The 23,959-nt window shown below is 43.7% G+C and overlaps 1 long non-coding RNA gene across 2 annotated transcripts in view; it reads left to right on the top strand.

Annotated features, from left to right (window-relative positions):
- LOC141575659 (uncharacterized) overlaps positions 1–21,280 on the top strand; it is a 45,868-nt gene extending 24,588 nt beyond the window's left edge. The window contains exons 3-9 of one of the 2 annotated variants that reach the window (XR_012503523.1): positions 2,121–2,236; positions 14,674–14,779; positions 15,514–15,623; positions 17,210–17,286; positions 17,391–17,512; positions 19,422–20,720; positions 21,049–21,280. This is a non-coding gene — a long non-coding RNA (uncharacterized LOC141575659). Of the gene's footprint in view, positions 1–2,120; positions 2,249–14,673; positions 14,780–15,513; positions 15,624–17,209; positions 17,287–17,390; positions 17,513–19,421; positions 20,721–21,048 lie in introns of both variants that reach the window. The other variant, XR_012503439.1, reaches the window with a different exon arrangement.
- Positions 21,281–23,959: the final 2,679 nt, after the last annotated feature.

Below are 23,959 nucleotides of genomic sequence, written 5' to 3'. Positions count from 1 at the left end.
GGGGAGGGGCGAGCTGGGGCCCCACTTCCTGAGCCTGCTTCCTATTCATGGGCAGCTTAAAGCTTAGCCAAGCAAAACAGCGCTGGTGGATGGCTGAACTCCCAAAAGCATGCCTGTATATAGATGTATGTGTGTATATGTATTTATGTGTGAGTGTACATGTGGTCTGTATGTGTTTAAGTGTGTGTTTTGCATGTGCACACGTGTGCTGGTTTGTATGTTATGTACATGTCTGTGGGTATGAGCATGTGTACATGTGTATATGACTATGTATGTGTTTGGGGAATGATGCATGTATGTGTATGGTGTGTGTGTGTCCATGTGCACACATGCACATGGCCTTGAGGGATCACAGAAAGTTGATGGTTATGTTCTGGACTTCAGCTGGTTAACAGGCTTGCCAACCCCCCGAATGTGGGTGCAGAGACATTCCCCTCCTCCTTGTTCTGGTTGTGGAGCGGGTATGTGAGACAGCACTGGGGGAGGGGGGTGGTAGCAGGAGCAGAGCCCAGGCTGAGTGGGAGGCCTGTCTCCATGCCTGGACTTGCCTCTTGTCATCGCCTCTCTCCTGGTCAGAGTGTGAGGCAGAGGGGATTACAGCTGAGTTACGCCATGAACAATAACTGGTCTTAGACATCCTGCCAATCTGTGGATCTGCTGGAAGCAGTTCACCTGGTCATTGTTGCTAAGCAATAGAATATGAATTGTGTTTTGTGGCCCCACACTTGGCTAGCATTTCATGGATAAAAAAGCACAGATGTTGGTAAGTCAGCCTTGGCTGGGTCACGCTCACGTGAGTGGTCCTGCCCAGTTCCAGAGCTTGCTTGGATAATTCCAATTCTTGGCCAGTCCACCAGACAGGGTGAATGGAATGAGGAGTCAGCAAAGCTGATTTTCTTTGAAACTTCCAGAGTCTAAAAGTCAAGAATGTTGCAAGATCGCTGTTAACGATTCTTGAAAAATCAAGATGGCGGTAGAATGTACACTAGCCATTTACTACTTCACAGTGGAGGAAGGGATGGCATGTTACTCAACAGAGCAAAGTTTTAAAAACCCAGGGAGGTCGGATGGGATGTTAGAGAAGCCAAGAACACGGGCACCACTCACTGTCATGAGCCCCAGAGTCTGAAAACCAGGACTTCTTGGCATCATAGATTCTTGGGCTTTCTCTCTTGGCAGGCTTAGGTGAGGGCAACAAGTTCCTTTGCCTGTGGGTGTTTTTTTTTCCCCAGCAGTGGCGCTCACGTAGGTTATTGCGCAACTGGCCCATCATCCAAAGTGGCCTTAAGAGAAGGAAGTGATATGTAAATAGGGATTAGGAGCTAATTAAAGGTGACATCCTCTCCTCCCTCATATTAGGTCTTTAAACAGCCACATCTAATACCTGAATGGCCCGTGACTCAATGTCTGCATGATCACACATTTGAAGCCACTCCTTCAGATGAGAAAGTGCCTGCCTCCCCCGAAAGGGCTTCAACAAGTTGGTCCCTGGCCACTGCTTTTCTCGTGCTGTAGAGATGATGGGTCCCCTTGATCTGCAGTGAGACAAAACAGTGCTGACAACCATCTGACTAGCTTCCTGTCTTCCCTCTGCCCTTCATTCCTTTCTTTCATCATTGTTATTTTTCAACTTTTTTTTGTTTAAAAAAATTTACAATTTTTATACAATTTTTAAAGGTTACCTTCCACATACAGTTGCTGCAATATTTTTCACCATTGTCCATAGAGAGCCTCGGAATGCCTTTTTGAAAAAATTATATCTTAAGTCCACTTCATATTTTTCCAACACTCATTTTAAACGTAGGAACTTCACATTTTGGTCTTCCTCATAAGCATTGCTTACGTTATAGATTAGTGCTGCCTGACAAGACTTTCTGCAGTGATGGAAATGTTCTCTATCTACATGTGGCTCTTGAGCACCCAAGTGTGATCAGTGCGCCTAAAAAATGGCATTTTAACTTTTAGTTCATTTTACCATTTAAATTTAAATAGCTGCAGGTGGCTAGTGGCTACAGTACTGAACAGCGCTGTTGTAGAACACGGATGTAGCTCCAAGGCTTTCCTCCCTGGCTGCACACTCCAAATCTCAGTTCAGCTGAGTTTTTTTCTTTTTCCCTTAGGTGATCCAGGCACCCTCCATCGCCCCCCTCCAGGCTCCTTGACACCAGAGGAGGAAAGCAAACACTCAGCTCATTGCCCTGCAATTTCTCTGCAAGCTCTCAGACTCCTTCACACCGTGAGTGGGAAGGTGGGTTGGGAGAGGCTTACTGAAATGTTAGTGATACGCGTGAGAAAATTTCAGTTCTTCGCCAAGCATTTTCTTTGTTGACACAACAAGTCTATCTGCTTACGTGGAGAGGAAAGCAATGACCAGCCCTGAAATGAAGGGCCCGAGTCCCAGGTGGGTTATATTTCTATTCCAGTTTCACGTATGCTTAAACTAATGTGAGTTCTTAGAATTATGTATGCTTGAAGGTGCAATGTTACAAATGTTTTAGGGGAAAGCATGTGGGAATTACAGTTACGTAACCAGAGAAGAATTTGAAGAGATTTGAAGAGTCCTGGGTTGGCGTGGAGGAAAGCAGCTGGGTTTAAGCTTCTGACTAAGGCACTGTCTCTCCAGGACAGAGTAATCTGACTGTAATCAGATGATATTGGCAAAGACCTGGGATAAGGAAGATGACTGGGAAGGGTTGACTTACATAAACAGGTTCCTGGCAAAAGAAAGGGACAAGGAATGTCCAAGGTAGAAAAAATAAAGTGCAGACTTTTTAGTAAAAGTCAAATGCAATTATTAAGCCCCGAAAGGAGAAAGTGGCTAAAAAAGGCGATCTAGCACAGACAATGCCATACACCTGGAAAAGCTCTAAGAGTCTAAGATAGCTCATCATGGTCAGGGAAACAAGACAGACGGGGCCTGCCTGAGATCAGGTGTCAGGCAGTGACCACGTAAGGAAGCAATTCCCAGGGCCGGGAAGAGTCCTTGGTTAAAATAGTGAGAGGGAGCCCCTGCATTATTTGGCCACCCAGCTATTTCACTCAGCTCAGGTCGCCATGCCAAAATACCATTGACTAGATGGCTTAAATGACAGAGATTAACTTTCCTCACAGCTCTGGAGGTTGGGTGCTGACCAGTTTGGTTCCTGGTGAGAGCTCTTTTCCTGGAGAGGGATGGAGGTGAAAGAGAGAGAGGGAGGAAGTGCTCTCTGTTGTCTCTTCTAATAAGGGCACTAATCCTTTCATGAGGGTCTCATCCTCATGACCTCATCTAACCCTAATCTCCTCTCAAAAGCACCATCTCCAGATACCATTCCATTGGAAGTTAGGGCTTCACATATGAATTTAGGGGGGAAGACAAACATTAAGAACGTAACACCAAGGTGGGGAGGGTATAGCTCAGTGGTCGAGCACATGCTTAACATGCACAAGGTCCTGGGTTCAATCCCCAGTACCTCCACTTAAAAAAATAAATAAATAAACCTAATTACCTCCCCCCTCACAAAAAAGAAAAATAATAATTTAAAAAAAGGACATCACAGCTATTCAACAAATATTTTTTGAGCACCTACTGTGTGCTATAGTTGTACTGATGAGTAAAACACTGTCTCTGCCTCAAGGAACTCAATGCAAACAGTAACAACCCAAAGAGGCAAGCGCTGTAATAGAGAAAGTGCCAGGAATGCACAGAGGATGAGGGACAAACTCTGTGTGGGAGAAGATTTCATGGGAAGGTGACATTTGAGCAAGCCTTGAAGGACAAGGGAGGCACAGAGGGGGTGATTCCAGACAGAGGTGACAGATGCAACACGTCAGGGAGGTGGTCAAGGCACAGTGTGCTCTGAGGTCTGTGTTGATGTGCTGGATTGTGGGGTGGGGATGGTGGCACAGGCCAGCACAGGTAAGGGGGAGATGATGTCAAAGAGGCCTGGTGGGCTTGGGAGAGGGACTAGATGTGCCATATTAAGGACCTCGAACCTGATCCCAAAGGAAACGGACAACGTGCCGATTTATGTGTAGGAATCTAATGAGCATTGTATTAATTTGCTGTCGTAACAAAATACCACAGACTAGGTGGCTGAGACAACAGACACTTATTTTCTCACAATCCTGGAGGCCAGAAGTCTGAGATCAAGGCATTGGCAGGTTTGATTTCTTCTGAGGCCTCTCCCCATCTTCTCCGTCTGTCTTCACACAATCTTCCTCTATGTGTGCGTGTCAGTGTCTGAATTTCCTCCTCTTATGAGAAAACCAGTCATACTGGATTAGATTCCTCCCAACCCTGGCCAAAGACCTTCTTTTAACTTATGTATTCTTTATTTATTTAAAAAAGAATTTTATTTATTTTTAAAATTTTGTTGGTGGGGAGGAAATTGGGTTTATTTATTTAAAATTTATTTTTAAAGCTTTTTTTAAGCTCTTTTAAAAAAAATGTCCAATTTTTATTTATTTATTTGGGGGAGATAATTTATTTTATATATATATATATATATATATATATATATATATATATATATATATATATATATATATTAGTGGAGGTACTGGGGGTTGAATCCAGGACCTCGTGCATGCTAGGCATACACTCTACCACTGAGCTATACCCTCCCCCCTTAACTTACATACTCTTTAAAGATCTTATCTCCAAATATGGTTACATTCTGAGGTACTGGAGGTTAGGGCTTCTACAAGTAAATTTTGGGAGGACACAACTAAGTCCATACCAGGCATGTCTGCTGAAGTTAGATTGGATAAAAAAGACTGGCAGGTGGCGAAATGAGCCATGCATAAAGCTCTTTTGTACAAGCCCACTTGTTGAGTGATGGGGAAGACCTGATGGGGCTGTGGTGGGACAGACACGAGTGGGTAGACTGGGACGGTATTTGTGGGGAGATGCAATATCGACAATGGGGGCAAAAGGAGGGTCATAGCTCTGGGACATTTTTAAAGTGGACATTTTGAGAGGAGGCTGATGGCTGACACAAAGGCAGGGAATTTAGAAGGGACAGGCTTAGAGCCCTTAACTCAGAATTCGTACCAAGTGTCAGGAAATATTTGACAAACAAATGAGTATAACCTCGTAAGTTTAGGACGTAACAGAGGCCCTGAGTGCAAAGGGATGAGATCCCCTTCTCGGTGCAGCACCGAGGATCTGTTGCTTAGCCAGGAGTTGGATGCCTTTTGTCTTATCCCAGAACTCCATCCTACTACAAATTCTGCTTCTCTATGTGCCCAAGACCTTGAGCATATGCCTTGACCAGGTCTAAACAAATGGACCAATATGTTTCCTAATGCCCAAAAGAAGTGGTTGATGACAGGTCTGATTTTTGGGAACAGGGTGATCCAGAAAAATGACTGGAGGGACCTACGTGCAGTGAGAGTGATTTTTTTTTGTTTGTCTGTTTTCTCTTAAATCTCACTAATCCTATTTTGTGCATTCTCAGTATTATAAGGCCAGACTATATGACATTAGTTATGTTATGTAGTTTTTGACTCAATGCCAGAGGCATTCGGACCAGGGAGAGGTCTGATTTCATTGAAAAATAGCTTCCAAGCCTGAGTAACTTTAGAAGGAAACTTCTACAGCCTCCTCTTTGACTCATCACCCCAGAACTGAACTCTCTTGCCTTTTCTTCTTCCACACTTCTTCATGCTGCTGGCTCATCGCCACGGAGATTTTCCTCTAAAATACCTCTAGCACCCTGAGTACGGCACTGCTACTCACTAGGGCAGAGAGAAGGCAATGCAGGTGAGAATGGCAGAGTTCCTGCTCCCAGGAGTGTGGAGTCTCACGAGAGGATAACACAAGAACAGGATGTTAAAATGGGGCTTGTGTCAGTTTTGACCGAGGCCCCAAGTCAATAGGTGGCCAGAATAGTCACATTCCAAAGTGAGGTGTGTGGTTTCCCGGGCAGGACCACAAAGGAGGTCGTTGGAAACCAGCTTTGAGGCCCCCAGCTGATCACCTAGCTGCAGCCTGTACAAACCATCAGACAGGCCGAGCGAGGGTCTGGAGACTAAAGAGAGCATCTCTCTGAAGAGAAGCAGGCCGTGTGCCGTCAGCTTTATCCCTCCACGGAGGAAGGGCGTGGTGCTGCCTTCTTTCCACAGTCTCTGAGGAGGCTTCAATGACGCCATTTGGAGAGGTTGTTCGGTGCCCTAGGAAATTAGGTAACTCAAGGGCCAGAGTCTGATTTGGGCATGTGAACTCTCACAGGAAAGGGGCTGGCTGAGGCCACAGATAGGAGGATCTGTGTGCCTGCACTTCTACTGACCACAGTCAAAGACGCAAGTCACGGTGGACCAGAGGTGAACCATGTCAGAGAGAGTCCTGCGGGATTATCCTGGAGAATTCTGAGAGCAGAAGGAAGCATGAGACATTGATAGGTGACCAGGGACCAAGGGAGAGCTCTAAGGTGACCAACTAGATGGGATGCTTCTGCCTGAGTCAAGGGCACAACAGGTGGGAAGTATCACCATTTTCTGGGGGAAGGAGGGAGGCTCAGAAAAAGAGTTGGCTTCACACACGCACCATGGCCGGTGGCTGTTTGCCTTGATTCTAACCACGGAGAGATCAGAGGCTGCAGTCAGCAAGGCAAGGGAAGAGGCCAGCCAGGAGGAGACCACAACTGACCCAGGGAGGGGCTTCAACTTTAAAATGGAGATTTGACCATTATATGGGTTGGATGTTGGGAATGAATTGTCTGAGAGTGAGCAGGGAGCCACAGAGCCCACCTTAGATTTTGTCTGGGAGCAGGGAATGAGCCAGCCCCACAGAGCGGCTTAGACAAGCCCCTTCAGGAGAAAGGAAACATCACTCCTGATTGTACCAGTGGATCCCGCTCATTGGAGGACTAGTTCTATGAGCACGTGATGATGCTCTAAGACAGAATAACTTGCCCGTCCCTCACTCTCCCAGCACATGCCCGTTGGACACCTGCTATGTGCCGGGCTCTGAGCTGGCTCCGGGGACCAACAGAAGATGAAATCAGGCAAGGCCCTGACCCTTCCCAGAGCTGACAGTCTAGTAGGGAGACACTAGACCCCCAAAACAAACTGACACGCAACGTATTTTAAGAATTTGATGAAGGAAGCAACACACGAGGTGGAGTGGGAAAGAGGAATGGCTTCATGGAAGAGAGATGACTGGGTCAGGTCCTGTAGAAACCGACAGCCCCGGCTGGGCAGCAACGGTCAGGGAGGCTCTCCAGGCAGAATGACCAGTGTTCCTGCACATGACGGGGAAGAGTGGCCTGGTTCTGTGACAGCACAGCGTGTGCAAAAGGCCAAGTGAGGGTGGTTCCATTCAGATGAAACAGAATAGAATAGGCCAATCTGTAGGGATAGAAAGTCGGTTACTGGTTGCCCAGGGTGGAGGGGTGCAGGGCTTCTTTTTGGGGTGATAAGGGTTTCTAAAATTATATTGAGATGATGGTTAGCTTAAATATGCTAAAACCACTGAACTGTGTATTTTAAATAAGTGAATGGCATGGTATATTAATTATATCTCAAAAAAGCCATTAAAAAGGGAAAATCTAGTCACAGTACAATAAACATAGAATGATAGAATCTATAGAGAATTCAGAATCCGGCAACACTAAACAATATGCCCTTTAGGAATGGGTGGCACAACTGTAAATAAATCAAGGGGATGGTTCTGCAATGGCTGGAGTCAGGAGCGGGAGGATAAGTCGACATACCTGAGTCTTACCGTGAGTGGCAGTTTCACAGGTGTGGTCTTTATAAGAACAATTTGTACATCTCTTATGAACACTCACAAATGTATGACATGTTTCAAAATAAAGTAAGAAGAAAGGGGAGGAGGAGGCCAGATGAGAGATGGACAGAAAGGCACTTGGGGACTCACTGCAAAGGTGAGACGTCTGCACCTAACGCCTGGGAGCCTGTGGAGGCGTCTGAGCAGGCAGCCGAGGGGATGAGAGCGGTGGTTTAGGAAGGGTTGCGGGCTCTGTACGCAGGACGGGTGGGAGCAGGAAGGGGCCTGAGGTGGGGAGCCCCAGAGGAGTGAGAACAGGGTCTGAGCATGCGCAGTGGGGCCGTGGAGGGAGCAGGTGCCTTGGGAAGGGTGTGAGGACCACCAACCAGGCAGGGCGTGAGAGTCAAGGATGAAAAATGCCTGGGAGGTGGGCAGAGAGAGTGGGGAAGGAGGGGCTGAAAGAAAGAGAAGATGAACAGTTTAACTTTAGACATGCACGCAGAAGTATAAGAAAATCTTTATTAGAAAATGAGACAGTTCAGGAGATTGTAACCATGTAGGTTCCTGGGTAATTGTGGAGTCTGTCCAAGTTCTTTTTCGGCCTGGTTCCTTGAGAAACTGCTCCTCTTTGTAGGTCCATCCTGAGCAGTATCGTGGTCTGATCTGCAGTCCTCGCTCCCATAGTTTCCCCAGATGCAGAACAAGATGAGCCCTGTCAGCTTCTCCCAGGTTTAGCCTGGGGTCTTGGCGGTACAGATTCGAGAGGTTGCTTTCTTGCTGGCCAGCTCCAAAAATTCTCCCTGAGTAAGTTTTCAGATTTTCTAACTTCCTTTTGCCCAGAAACCTTACCTGGCTAGGCTTGTGAGGAGCAGAGTTGAAGGTCCCAGGAGGGCTAGTGCATGATGAATGAGTGGGAGGAGCAGGTGTGCAGGTGAGTGACAGGGTCAGGAGCCACAAGCATGACAGCTGAGCCCTGAGACGTAGGCAAGGGCCAGATCGTTTAAGCAGGTTGTGAGACAGGATGGAAGGGGACAGGGCACAGCCACTCAAGGAATGACAGCAATTTAACACCAAAATGGTGGAAGATTCACCTCCTACTTGGCCTTGAGAATTAAGAGGTTTGACTTCTAGTAGACCTTGAGCTTCATTATATACTCATTGTAACAGCGGGATCAAATAACATGCCCGCAGGCGCCATGACAGTCCCAAGGCTAACGCCAAAAGGCCAAAGAATGGGCGGTGGCCCAGTTCCTGGGAATCTCAGCCCCTTCCCCAGGGCAGTTGGAATGGTCCCACCTGTAGGTGTGTGAAGCTACTGAGACCATAAAAACTGACAACACCACGCCTAGTGGCTTTTTTTGCTCCCTCCTCTTTGGAGACAGCCCACACTCTGTCTATGGAGTGTGCACCTACTTTTACTTTAACCTGAGCACCCAGCTCCCACTGCTCCTTCCTTGCCTTTCTTTTGCCTTACACTCTATGCATTATGTATCTCTCTAAATACATCTACCTTTACTCAACAGTGGCTCACACTTGAATTCTTTTCTGTGCAAAGTCAAGGACCCACACTTGGTGGGGCACGTTCCAGGGGCTCAACTGGGACCTGGGACACAGACCTCCTCATACCCCACATCCATTTTCCTGCATCAGTTGGACTTGATCCTTTTCCATAAGGGGGACTGAAGCTATTGAAGGTTTTGAAGCAGGGGCGGTGATAGCATTGGTTCTCCCTGTGTCTAGTGAGCATTTACTGCGTGCCAGGATTTGTTCAGTCTTTTCATATACGTTGTCTCATTTAATCTTTACAGTGGTGCTGATGCAGGAAAATGGATGCGGAGCATGAGGAGGGCCATGTCCCAGGTCTCGGTTGAGCTCCTGGAACGTGCCCCACCAAGTGTGGGTCCTTGACTTCACACAGGAAAGAATTCAAGTGTGAGCCACAGCTGAGTAAAGGTAGATGTATTTAGAGAGATACACACTGCACAGAGTGTAAGGCAAGAGAAAGGCAAGGAAAGAAGTGTGGGAACTGGGTGCTTAGGTTGAAGTGAAAGTAGGTACACACTCCATAGACAGAGTGCGGGCCATCTTTGGAGGGGAGGGAGCGAAAAAGGGCGGCAAGGCATGGTGTCAGTTTTTATGGTCTCAGTAACTTCACACACCTACAGGTGGGATCATTCCAACTACCCTGGGGAAGGGGCTAGGATTCCCAGGAACTGGGCCACCACCCATTCTTTGGCCTTTTGGCATTAGCCTGGGGACTGTCATGGTGCCCGTGGGCATGTTATTTATCATGCTGTTACAATGAGCATATAATGAAGCTCAAGGTCTGCTAGAAGTCAAACCTCCCAACTTAATCCTCAAGGCCAACTGGGAGTTGAATCTTCCACCATTTTTGTGTTAAATTGCTGTCATTTGTTAAATGGGTGTGCCCTGCCCCCTTTCCTCCTGTCTCAGTTCTTTGGGGGTAGGTGTGATCCATCCATCCATCCATTCATCCATCCATCAAACCATTATTTAAAACTGAAGACAGCTTCGTGCCAGTCATTCTATTCACATTCTTTGTACAGATGCAATAACTGAAGGATCCTCATTCCTGGAAGATCAAAGCAATTCCTTAAAGGCCATAATCAAAAAGAGGCTTGGCCAGGATTCAAACCCTGGAAGTCAGACTCCTCTACTGGGTCAGAGTCATTGCTCAGCTGAGCCTCTTCTCCAGGTGGAGCTGAGGTCCTGGGTGGGTCCTAAAGGCAGCAAGTTCAGCTGGGGTCTTGAAGTATGAAATGACCCTGAGTAAGAGGAGGGGGCCAGCAAGGCCACTACAGGATAGGTGAACAGGATGAAAGGTGCATGTGTAGATGAGCTTGGCAGACCTGGTGACCTGTCATTTCTCTGCTTTCTTTCTTGCTAACAGAGTTCTGATTATTTGTGGTGGGGTGGGGTGGGGTGCACACCAATGTGCCCAGCTCTTTGGGATGAATTGTGATTTGTTTTAAGCCAATCATGGCTAAGCTAATACCATTTGCTAGGTACTCACTTTTGCTGCAGCTAGTGAAGGGCCACGTGACCAAGTTGGTTAGTGAGACAGAGGGGAAGTCTGTTGAGGGCTTGTGAAAAATATTCCTGACTCCCCTGATGGAAGGCAAGAGCATCAGCCCTCTCTATCTGGCTGCCTCACTGCATCCTGACTTTGAATGCAGCTATGAATCCTGGCGCTGTGGCAGCCATCTTGTGACCATGAAGCCACAGACACAAAGACAAAAAGCCAACAAATGGAGGGTGGCAGAGTGAAAAGAGTTGGGTTCTTAATGAGCTTGAGCAGCTAAACTAATGGCAGAAAGGGCTTCCCTCTGGACTTAATATGTGAAAAAATTAATACCCTAGGAATTTACATTTTTTATTACCTCTAGCTGACTATGTGCTAACTGCCATGATAAACACAGCTAGGAGAAAACAGGAAGAAGAGGATAACTTATTTGGAGTGTAGGGTGTTGTGTAGGGCATCAGTGGGAATATTGCTTTGTTTTCTATTTATTTTATGTGTTGTAAGTCTTGAAGTCAATATTTTCTGTTTTTTCCCTTCCCACGTGTACTCTCCTCCCCACCCCCACTTTCCTTTAGCCTACATTCAGCTTCATGACTATTGGTTTGGAATAAAGAAATTTCTCCTTTGTTGATTCTCATTGTATCTTTTCCAAGCTATCAAAGACACTCCAGGGCAGAGGGCAGAGACCTAACAGCTTTCATTGTGCTCCTGAGGGCTTTCACAGATGCTTTGTTTATCATTTTGTTTAGTGCCCAGAGGGAGGTTGGTAATTTAGAAACTTAAAGAAAAAAGACCTCAAGCAGGAAATGTCATAAAGGAATTTGGAGGGGGGAAGAGGGCAGTTGTAAAAATAAAATGACAAACACAATTGAAGTAAGGGAAAGAAAGAATGAAAGGGAAAGGCTTTTGTAGCACTGGCATTTCAAGGCACTCACCAGTCATCTTCAGTAAAGACTCTATGGCCCCTTCCCCCACCCAACACATACTTTTTGTCTAAATCTCAGCAATAGACTGATGTCTCTTCTATCAATGAAGATATAGTTCTGAGATATCTAATTATAAGAGCTTTCCAGGGCAGACACTGTTAGTTACAAAGGAATATTACTCAGCCATAAAAAAGAATGAAATTTTGCTATTTGCAACAATATGGATGGACTTGGAGGGTATTATACTAGTGAAATAAGTCAGACAGAGAAAGATAAATACTGTATGATATCACTTTTATGTGGAGTCTAAAAAATAAAACAAATAGTGACTATAACAACAACAAAAAAACAGACTAGCAGATCTAGAGAACAAACTAGTGGTTACCAGTGGGGAGAAGGAAGAGAGTGGGGGCAAGATAGGGGTAGGAGATTAAGAGGTACAAACTACTATGTATAAAATAAATAAGCTACAAGGATATATTATACAACACAGGGAATATAGCCAATATTTTATAATAACTTTAAATGGAGTATAACCTATAAAAATTTTGAATCACTCTGTTGTACACCTGAAACTAATATAATATTGAAAATCAACTGTAACTTAATAAAAAAGAAAAGAAAAAAAGGAAAAAAATTTGGCAAATTGAATTCAACAATATGTAAAATAAATAATTTGTCATGACTAAATAGGGTTTGTTCCAGGAATGCAAGGTTGAGTTAACATATGAACATCAATCAATGTAATTTATATTAACAAGATAATAATAAAACAAAATAAAGTAAATAATAACTTACATGAACAGAATAAAAAAGAAAAACCATATGATCATCTCAATAAATGCAGAAAAACATTTAACAAAATGCAGCATTAAATTTTTTTTTTTTGAGTAAAGGTAGATTTATTTAGAGAGATACATACTGCCTAGAGTGTAAGGCAGGAGAAAAGCAAGGAAGGTGGTGTGGGAGTTGGGTGCTCAGGTTAAAGCAAAAGTAGGTACACGCCCCATAGACAGACTGTGGGCTGTATCCGAAGAGGAGGGAGCCCAAAAGGGCCCAACATTAATTCTTAATAAAACTCTCTGCAACCTAGAATAGAAGGGAATTCCTTCAAGCTGAGTGGAATGGTGGTTACCAGGGATTGGAGAGAGGGAAGGAATGGGGAATTATATACACATTAAATTTTTAAAAAATATAAATTTTTGCTCTTTAGAATCTCCTATAAAAGAATGAAAAAGACAACCCACAAACAGGGAGACAATGTTTTCAAATCATATATCCGATAAAGGACTTGTATACAGGATATACAAAGAATGGTCAAAATTCAATAATAAGAAAATAAACAATATAAGTTTTTAAGTGGGCCAAAAATTTGAGCAGATACTTTACCCAAAAAGATCTATGGATGGCAAATAAACACATGAAAAGATGAACATCTTTAGTCATTAGGGACAACCAAATTAAAACCACACTGAGAGATTACTACACACCTATTACAGTGGCTAAAATTAAAAAGACTGGCCTGGTCAAGTGTTGATGAACTGCGAAGCAACTGAAACTCTCATACACCACTGATGTGAATGTGAAATGGTACAACTGCTTTGGAACAGTTTGGCAGTTTCTCACTTAACCAGCCATTCTACTCTTTGTACTTACCCACTTACCCAAAAGAAATGGATACATATGTCCACACAAAGATTTGGACATGAATATTCATATGAGCTGTATTTGTAATGGTCAAAAACTGGAAGCAAGTTTTCATTGTTCGAACAATAGAAATATCCATGAACAGTCAAATGTGTCCACATGATGAAATACTACTGCCCAATAAAAAGGAAGGAACTACTGAATTGATACATGCAACAACGTGCGTGAATCGCTAAATAATTATGTGAGGGATTGAAGCCAGCCCCCCAAAGTACATACTAAATGATTCTAATTTTTATAAAATTCTAAAAAAGCAAATTTACCTATAGTGACAGCTGCCTAATAGTTTGAATAGGGTAGGGAGGAGTGAAAGGGTGGGATTACAAAGAGGCAGAAGGGAAATTTTAGAGGTGATGGGTATGTTCACCATCTATTTCTGATTATGGTGGTGGTTTCATGTGTGTCTACACACATGTGTCAACACTTATCAAATTGCACACTTTAAATATATGTAGTGTACTGTATGTCAATTATACCTTGATAAATTCCATCTTTAGGAAATAATTATAGATACCATAAAAATGTATTTATAAGGATGTTTATTGCAGAAATATTTACAGTAGCATAAAAATTCAGAGGCCAATAAATGTTCAATAATAGGAGGATGTAAATTGTTCTTCTACATTATAAAAATAACACATTTATATAATATGAGATTTGTGATGGGTTTTTACTGACATGGGGAAAGGCACACAATGTTAATGAACAAAAACAAGATATAAAACCTTGACATATAATCGCAATTTAACTATCCTCTCCCCCTCACACCCACTTATAGATAAAATTCCTGAAGAAGATGTACTAAACTTGTCTCTGAGTAGCAATATTATGGATTTTTTTTCTATCCTGTTTATTCTTTTACCCCTGTATCTTCCAATTTTTAAAAATAATAACCACAATTAACTTTTTTATCCTGCAAATAACACTTTTTTTTTTTTAAAAGACAAACAGTTACCCAGATTGATGAAAATGCTAATTCATTAATCATCAGCTACTAGATGTCTGCTCCTGTCTGGTGCTGGTCTCCTGCTTGTTCCTATGTCCACACACTTGTTTGTTGTAGGTTTAGTTTTGGTCACAACTCTTTGTTCCTTCCCTGTAGATAGGGCATGTTGACAGACTCAGCCATGCGACTTGCTGTCACTAACGGAATGTGAGCAAACATCACTGAGGCCACCTCAGAGCAGAAGCTTTAGATGCAATTGTGTGGTTTGGCTTGGCCCCTTGTACTCCTGCCCTCTGCAAGAGAACAGCATGAGCATGGGGCTGTTCCTCCATTCTAGGTCCCAGAGTGAGAAGACCTGTGAAGCAGAACTGAAGTCATACTGCCACCTGGAGCAAAGCCACTGCTGACCTGCAGTCCTCCTATCACAGAAGCAAGAAATAAAGGTTTGACACTGGAAGCCTCTGAAATTTGGGGGATTGTTTGTTACCCAGCACAAGCAGATCACTATATGTTGTCTTTTGTAGATTGTAAGCTCTCAGACGGCAGGAACTAAAGGGTAGCATAGCACAGCAGTGTGTGTACTACAAAATCTAGAATCCATGTCAAGAGACTCTGATGCCTTAAATTCCACATCGTGGGACAGAGATATATGGATGAGGGGTGAGGGCTTATGCATGGTATTGGGGACTGCTTGAAGATGCCTCTAAAAGGGGAGAGTGAAAAAGGAAACTCAAAAGAGAAGGAAAAAATAACTTTGAAAGCGAGGTGGTGGGTTGAGAGAAGGGGGTGAGATTGTAGAGATGGAAGGAAGTGGGTGAAAATGGAGAACAAAAGAGAGACATATAATCAAAAAGTGGTCGAGAAATGTTTCCCCACTCAGCCACCACAGGGATCCTTTCTGTTCTTAAAAATGGTGTTGGCATCATTTTCCTCAAATGCACCTTTCACCTCATCTTCTCAGCCAGAAAGTGGAAAATGCTCCAGCGTGGGTTTTGATGAAAGTGTCTGCTATCCTAGAAACTCAGGGTACCACAGGGCCCACATTTTTTTCTATTGCACGTGCTTCCTTTTAGTTTCTCTTGTGTACAGTGTTCTTTGTGGGTAGTTGTGTCTGAATTTTCCTTTTCTCTTAGCCTGCAGATCTCCAATTCAGGTTTTCTCTGTGCACCTCTTCCAGGAAGGAAGCAGCATCCTCATCTTCATACACAGCACCTGCCTGCCTTGCTTGGCTATCAGGACTGATTATTTGATGTTGAGGGCCCAAGAAACTTCCTTGAACATCGAGATGTAGGTGGCAAGAATTTAAATTCATATTTAGTAACCAGCTCACTTTTTTTTTTAATACTTAAAGGCTTTTTTTTTCAAAAGAAAAAAATCTAATTTTGCACAAAAGAAATTCACTTAGCATTAATTCACTGGGAATGAAATCGAAAAAAAGGTAAGGATGTTAACCATCCTTTTAAAAAATAATTCAAATTAGAAACACTAATTATAGGAACTCCTTTATATAAGATGAAACTCAGTTCTCTGAGGCATGGGGAAGAGGGATGACTGTAAAACACACTCACAGAGAATGAAGTTTCTGATTTATGGGGGAATTTGTGTGAATGAGAAGTAAAATTTCCTTTGGGGAAGTACTGGCCCATTCTGCCCCTAATCTGTGTGGGGAGATGAAAGGACATAGCAGGACCAACATTTAATTCTGGAATCAGGACCTAGGGAACCATCTTGGATGTACAAAATCAGGAAGGAAGGAAGCCAGGATGTTCCAGTGGTCCCTCTGCTCCAGGCCTTCTCACAGATCAGGAACACACAGGGAGTGAGTGATAAAGCTGGGGTTTCTAGCTGGGTGTGACTCACCCAAAGCTTTTGCTCCTTTCACTTCACCACGTCTCCCTGAGGACGGGCGAGGATCCCAGTCATGATCTGAGGGCTGTGCTTTCTGACTCTTTATCAAGGTTTTAGCTGCCAATCATCAGATCACAGGGTAAGGCCAAGATGCTACATAGTGTTTTTCAAACTCTGGGTTGTGTCCCATCATTGGGTCACGAAGTCAAATTTAGAGCATCTCTCCTAGTATTTTTTGAAACAGGACAGAATAGAAAATAACAGATTGCACCTGGATGCAGCAGAGGGGGTGTTATGGGCTGAAATGTGTCCCTCCAAAACGTACACGTTCAAGTCCCAACCCCCAGGACCTCCGATGGTGGCTATATTTGGACGTAGGGTCTTTAAAGTGGTAACTGAGTTAAAATGAGGCCATTAGAGTGTGTCCTAATCCAATGCTTATAAGACGGAGAAGAGGGAAGACCCTCTTGTGTGAGGACCCAGCCATGTACAAGCCAGGAGAGAGGCCTCAGAAGGAAACAACCCTGTCAACATCTTGATCTTAGCTTCCAGGCTCCAGAACTGTGAGGAAATAAATTGCTGTTTAAAACACTTAGGCTGTGGAACTTTGTTATGGCAGCCCTAGCAAATTAAAACAAGGGTTAAGTATTATTTCGTGAAATTTTAAATTTCAATCAGACACACACACACTTTCACACTCTCTTAACATAGATGTATAGCCTCAACTTTCTGAAGAACGTTGAGCTAGAATGAGGCTACACCATTTCCATAATCAGGGAGCCAGCCATGGGGGCCATTTGCAGCCATCCAGGTGAGGATGGTGACGACAGGACACAGACCCACTGCTGGAGAAAGCAAAGGCCACCTGTGTTCTCAGGAGCCTGAAAGAAAAGCCCTTGGCTCGGCAGAGGGACACCGCCTACCCCGTCTGTGAACTCCAGTGTTCAGCATGGCAAAAGAATGTGTGTTAGGACAAAGCAGCACTCTCTAAGTGCAAATTATTTATATTGTTTTTTTTTTTCAAGGGAGCAACTCATTACCCAGTGAGCTCAACTATTTGGAATTAACCCAGAAGCTTTGAAGAAAGCTGGAAACTTTACAAGTCAGTAAGCCCCTGTGTCACAAAATCCATGCCCTGAAGTTTACCAACTGTGTTCACAGGAAAGCTCCTCTGGTCCTCATTCGACCTCTCTCTTTTTATTTTAGACCCTAACAGTTGAAAAAGAAGTATTATTTTAACTTTAAAACATTAAAAAGGCACTGCATTTGTTGGCCAGAATCAAGAGTGGATTCTCTCCTTTGATTCAAGCCCAATTCTTGGTGTTGAGGTCAGTGAATGTTTCAGGACACCTGGAATCCTCCCAGTGTCACTTTGCTTTCCTTTTATTTTCTATTCAAAAAATATAATACAGCTTTAGATCTAATCAAGCAGAGTTCTGCCAGTGAGATGATTTACGTTCGCACGGGTCTGAGCAGACCAAGAAGCCCTCTTCTCAGAGGAGCCTGCAACCAGGGTCTGCTCAGAAGGACGAGAAAGTGTGGGACCCTCCACGGCCGCTCGCTCGCGAGGCAAATGTGACTGACAGCAAGCATGCCCAATCACCTCTCCGTTGCCTGACTGGGGCAAGCCTAATGGGCCCACCTCTTTCCTTTCTTTGGAACAGATTTCTCGCAAGAGATTTGCAAGCTTCCATGCATTTAATTTCTTGCAACGCTGTGAAATTTACAACTCTGAATGAGATATACCTGGCTTTTATTTCTTGAATAAAACACTTATGGATATGATTATTGTTTTTTCTCCCATAAGGAGGGAGAAAAATGATAAATGGTAAGGATGTGTAGTCCGAGGCTTTTAAAGAGGAATTTGACCAGGGGGAGCAATCAACCAGGATTCTAGCATCCTAGTTCCAACATTCAAATGAGACAGACTGCGCACAAAGCTAGCAGTCTGGCTCCCTAGTTCTCGGCAGACTGGACGCAGCAAGTTGGAAAGGCAAGTCTAGTGACAATAGCAAAAATGACAACTACCAGAATAGTAGGAATAGTGACAGCCAAAGTATTAGAACTTGACTTAAGAACTTGGGAAGCCATCTACTGGGGCCATTTGGTGAAGGAACAAACCCACCCAGCGTACCTCGATAGCACTTTGCTGTGTTTTAGACCAGAATTACTTCGTGGAACAATTAGGAAGACAAACTATGATACAATTGAGTAATAACAAAGATTCTCTCTTTGACCAAACTTTAGTCGAGCTCCTCTGAGTCTTCTTCTCAACTGGACCTCCACCTTGCTTCTGCTCCTTTCGGGGTCTGCGTGGCCTAGTTGTAGCAAGAATCCTGCTAAGTCAATTTAGAGAGAAATCCTCCACTCTTGGTATCTGAACATTCTGATATCTCATCAAATTCTTCATCCTCCACCCTTGATATCTGATCACCTTGGTTACCTTCAGCAAAAATCCCCTACCCTTGATGTCTCCTTTCAGTAATTTCCCATCCCTGGTCCCCTCCCCCTGTTCCTTGCCTCTAAATTCCAACCCGTCCTTGTATTTGAAGTTGAGCCCTAGTTCTCTCCCCTGTTGGGATAGTCTTGACACCTGTTGCAATAGTCCTAAATAAAGTCTTCCTTACCATTTTAATAAGTGTCAGAATAATTTGTTCTTTAACGCTTATCAAGAAGACAAACCTTTCCTAGCAGCTTGGCTATAGATGCTTCAGGTGTTTGCTATCCTGGTCCCAGGAAGTTTAGGCACTAGCTCCTGCTCACTTTCCTCTAGGGAGCCCACATCTGAGAGAGGGAGCTAAGATGATTATTATTTTGGTGGGTTTCTTCCAAAGACAAGGGTATGTATGTTGTTTACTGACAAGAGTTCCCAGCTGAACCCCAGTCCACATCCACTTGGTAAGCATCTCACCCTGGTGTGGGGCTTTGTCCCCAGAGTAAGGGATGCCTTGGTCTAATCTTTACAGGGCCCCCATCAGGTCACTAAATTGTGAACCTGTGGAACTCATCTACCTGGAGGGTTACATTTAAACACTTGTCAGAGGTGTGTGTGTGGTTTGGAAAAGTAGTCTGAACACAGGTGTGGGTTGGATAACAGGGCAAAAGATAAATTTGCCCTCAATACATTTGGTAGCAAACCAGCTGTGACAGAAAGAAAAACAAATACAATTGACCCTTGAACAACATGAGTTTGAGCTGAGCAGGTCACTTATACACGGATTTTTTTTTTTTCAACAGTAAATACTACAGTACTTCATGACATCCCGGCCGCGGATATGGAGAACGATGTATACGGAAAGTTGACGGTAAATTATACTCAGATTTGCAACTGCATGGAGGGTGGGTGCCCCTAATGCTTGCATTATTCAAAGGTCATCTGTATCTGCAGGCGAGTCACCTACTTTCGAGGCCAGTGGTTCTCAAACCTGGGTGTGCACCAGAATCACCTGGGGGAGCAGGTTCCCAGGCCACCTCTACCAGCAGTTGGATTCTGCAGCACTGGGCTGGTGGGGCCTGGGGATCTGGGTTTAAAATAAGTGCTTACATGATTCAGATGCTTGAGGCTCACATTCTGGGAATCACCATCTGGGAAGACTGCAGAATCTACCCAAGGAAGGAACTGCTTTTTAGTTTATGGAAATACCTCCATAGGCAGATTTTGGTTGTCAAAGGCAAAGCCTTTGCAGAGAGTCTGGAAGAGATGTGAGCAGTGATGGCATTGCATTGTTCTGCGTAATCAAGTAGCAGGAATCTGGAAATTATTGGAGACCTGTAAAGGAGGAGGTTCTAGAAAGATGGAGCAGGCTTCTCTCATGAGAGAGGAGGGGCCCAGCGACTTGGTAGGAGGCCAGGGCCTGAGGAGGAGATGGGCCAGGCAAAATTCCCAATGGTGAGAATAAACAAGAAACATTCCAGAACATTGATGTCAAATATTTAATTTTAAGTTGCTGACTATTCTGTGTTATAATCCCCTTCTATTGCCCTCAAACTCTCAGTAATTCTGCTGTGCAAACTGGTTTTGTGTCATTGGTCATTTGTGGATAAAGAGGAGGCCCAGGAGAAGGGCCAGCCTGGGAAGGGGACCAAGAGCATCAGTCAGGAGGCAGGAAGCAGTAGAAAATCCACTTACTGTCTCTGTGAAGTTGCCTTTGTAGGTACCTCATATGAGTGGAATCATAAAATATTTTTCCATAGTAAGCCCCAACTCAGAAGGGTTGAGCCACAAATTCTCCCCCGAGAGATCCAAAAGCCCTGGTGTTCTACCTTTTTTGAGCAAATATGTTTATCAGTAAAGAAAAATTGTAAGTGTGCCCCACATATATAGGTATGTTTATTTTTGTCAATAATGTATATGTGCCACTATTCTAATATATTATCAGCATTACAAAACACATGTAAAAATCGAGGTTAAAAAAGGGCGAGATGGGAAATAAATACGAGAGTTCTAATAATTTACTCTTGCCCCCCACCGAGGGCTGGATTGTGTGGCTCCTAGACCACGTGGGCTCCATATTGGAAAGCCTGGCTGAAAGGAAGGTGAGCTTTACATAGGGGAAGGACAGACCGTGCTGCTCTGCGGGTGGGGGCTATTTAGTTAGCAGTCGCTACCCCAATCACAGAAGAAGAGTATGGAATGAAACAAATCTCTACGCTCAGATCAAAGAATGGTGCTTGACGTGCTTCTCAGACTTTGGTCTGCAGCTCTTCTCTCAGAGAAAAGCCCATGGGAAAAATACCTTCGTTAGAACCAGCTGTGATCACGAATGAAAAGAGGGTGGAAATTTTACTGATGCACAGTGAGACCAAAAAAAATACCTAAAGGTCAGAGTTTGGAGCAGAGAAAGGTTTACTGCGTTTATTGCAGGGCCAAGACTGGAGAACGAGGAGCTCATTCTCAAGAAAACCCCTGAACTCCCCGAAGAGTTCCAGCAAAGCCAGGTGAGGGAGCGGGGTCACAGGGTATGTGATCAGCTTGTGCACAATTCTCTGGTTGATGGTGATCAGTCTTTAGGCACCAGACGATCTGGGGGCTATGTGACCACGATCATCAAGTAGTTAATTTCTTCCATTTGGTGGCAGTTTTTAGCATCTAAAAAACTCAGGAAATATACATGAGATACCATCATCTCAGCACCTCAGAGAGGAGCTGCAGCAGAGGGTACGACAGAAGGGTCTGTCCCGGGAAGGTCCCACAGGGTCCTGCTTGGTTACAGAAAAACCCAACTTCCTCAGGGCAGTGACCTTGAAACTCTGAATTCTTGGTTGCTGAGCAGGTCTTCCAGGGCTTTTGGTCAGGAATCATTGGGTTCCCATAGAACCAAGAGAACCAAGAGCAGGTCGGATGTGACGCCCTTCATCAGGGCTCTGGGCCCCAGCTCTGGCTTTTTCAATTTAATGTAATTTTAAAAAATTGTGGCAAAGTAGCAATAACATAAAATCTGCCATTTTAACCACTTAAGGTGGCATGAAGTACAATCAAAATGTTGTGCAATCATAATTACTGTATGGTTCCAAAACTTTTTCATCACCCCAAACAGAAACTTTGTACCCATTTGTTGGAGGAAGTCATCAGAGGATGTGACCCCTGTTGACCCATAAGCTAGACCTGGGCTCCTTAGCCCCCTCCCCTGTCGTTGGAATGGATGCTCTCTGCCCACTGTTCCCAGAGTGGAAACTTAAAAAAAAAAAAAAACGGGTGGGGCGGGGGAGGCAATTAGACTTATTTGTTTATTTTAATGGAGGTGCTGGGGATTGAACCCAGGACCTCAGGCATGCTAAGCATGCACTCTCTCACTGAGCTATACAGCATGGGAACCATTTTGAAGGATGCAGCCTTGAAAGAACAATGGGTTGTTGAGACCATCTGGATGGTTTCTATGTGAGTGAACCCTGTTGAAGCCTTCATATAAACTTTTGAGATTCTGGCAGGCAGGTATGGAGACCTACTCACCCTGCTTACTGACACTGCTGCCTGCTGATCTGGAGTGGCCTGCCACCTCCTTGGTCTCTCCTTGCTCTTTGTGTACAGGAGCCGGTCTTACCTGGGAGGCTCCCCAGGTTTTGAACCCATGCAATTAAGCAATAACTTTTCATTCTGTCCTTCCAACAGCCCCATTCACCTCTAATCCACCTTCTGTCTCAGTGAAGTTGCCCATTCTGGGCACCTCACGTAATGGAATTATATGATATTTGTCCTTTTGTGTCTGGCTTTCACTAAACATAATGTTTTCAAGGTTTAACTATGTTGTAGCATGTGTCAGAACTTCTTTCTTTTTTAATGGCTCAATAGTATTCCATTGCATGGATAGACCATATTTTGTTTATTTATTCATGCATTAATGGACACTCGGGTCGTTTCCACCCTTTGGCTATTGTGGATAATGCTGCAGCGAAGATGGGTGTACAAGGATCTGTTTGAATCCCTATTTTCAGTTTTGGGGGATATGAGAGTGGAATTGCTGGGCTACATGGTAATTCCATGCTTAGCTTTTTGAGGAACAGCTAACTAAACTGTTTCTCACAGTGGCCATGCGCCAGTTTACATTTTCAACAGCAATGTGTGGGCTTTCCCGGTTCTCCACGTGTTCTTAACAACACTTGTTATTTTTGTTTTTATAGTCATCCTATTAAGTGTGAAGTGATATCTCATTGCAGTTTTATATTTTCCTAGTGACTAATGATGTTGAGCATCTTTTCATGTGCTTATTGGCCATTTGTATGTCTTCTTTGGAAAAAATGTCTATTCAAGTCTTTTGCCCCCTCTAAATTTGAGTTGTTTGTCTTTTGTGTTGTTGAGTTGTAAGGGTTCTTTATATATTCTGAATATTAAATCCTTATCAGATATATGATCTGCAAATTTTTTTTTAATTAGCACTGAAGTTTATTTAGAAAGCAATTTCCTACTGAACAGTTCTTTGGTCAAAGCTTCTTTCACATCCTTGTTCCTCAGACTGTTGATCATGGGATTCCACATGGAGACCACAGTGGTATAAAACACAGCCATCATTTTCCCCTGTTCCATGAACTCTTCTGAAGGGGTCTGAGATACATGAAGAAAAGAGTTGCATAGAATATGGTCACATGAAACTGTCACATGAAAGCCACAGATTGGAGAAGGCTTTGCTCCTGCCTTCTGTGGAATGGATCTTCAGGGTGGCAGGGAATATGTAGATCAAAGGAATATTATCAGAGGGTAATGAGAGAGACTACATGAAGTTAAAATCAGCCACAACAAACATCGACAACTCTTTGTTGTAGGTGTTGGAACAAGCCAGCTTAATCAGTGGTGGGTCAGCACAATGAAGTGATTAATTTCACCGGGGCAACAGAAGGCTAGGTTGTAAGTCCACATGTTCTCCATCAGGCCAGTGAGTGCTCCATGCACATAAGGCACTGTGCTGAGGGATGGGCACATTCTCTGGATATTTTGCTGCCATAAACCTGATTTGCAAATGTTTACTCTTATTCTGTAGGATTTTTTTTTTTGTCCTTTGATGGATAAAATTTTTTATTTTAATCAAGTCCAGTTTATCTGTTTTCTTTTTTTTTTTTTAATTCAAAAAATTAAAAATTTTTGAAGTATATTCAGTTACAATGTGTCAGTTTCTGGTGTACAGCACAGTGTCCCAGTCATGCATATACATACACGTATGCATTTTCATATTCTTTTTCATTAAAGTTTATTACAAGATATTGAATATAGTTCCCTGTGCTATACAGAAGAAACTTTTTGTTTGTTTTCTTTTGTGCCTTGTGCTTTGGTGTTGTATCTAAGA

Source organism: Camelus bactrianus, chromosome 1, assembly GCF_048773025.1.
Source record: "Camelus bactrianus isolate YW-2024 breed Bactrian camel chromosome 1, ASM4877302v1, whole genome shotgun sequence".
In the NCBI taxonomy this organism is placed as follows: domain Eukaryota; kingdom Metazoa; phylum Chordata; class Mammalia; order Artiodactyla; family Camelidae; genus Camelus; species Camelus bactrianus.
The sequence above is the reverse complement of the archived record's forward strand: the minus strand, read 5'-3'. Positions and strand labels throughout refer to the sequence as shown.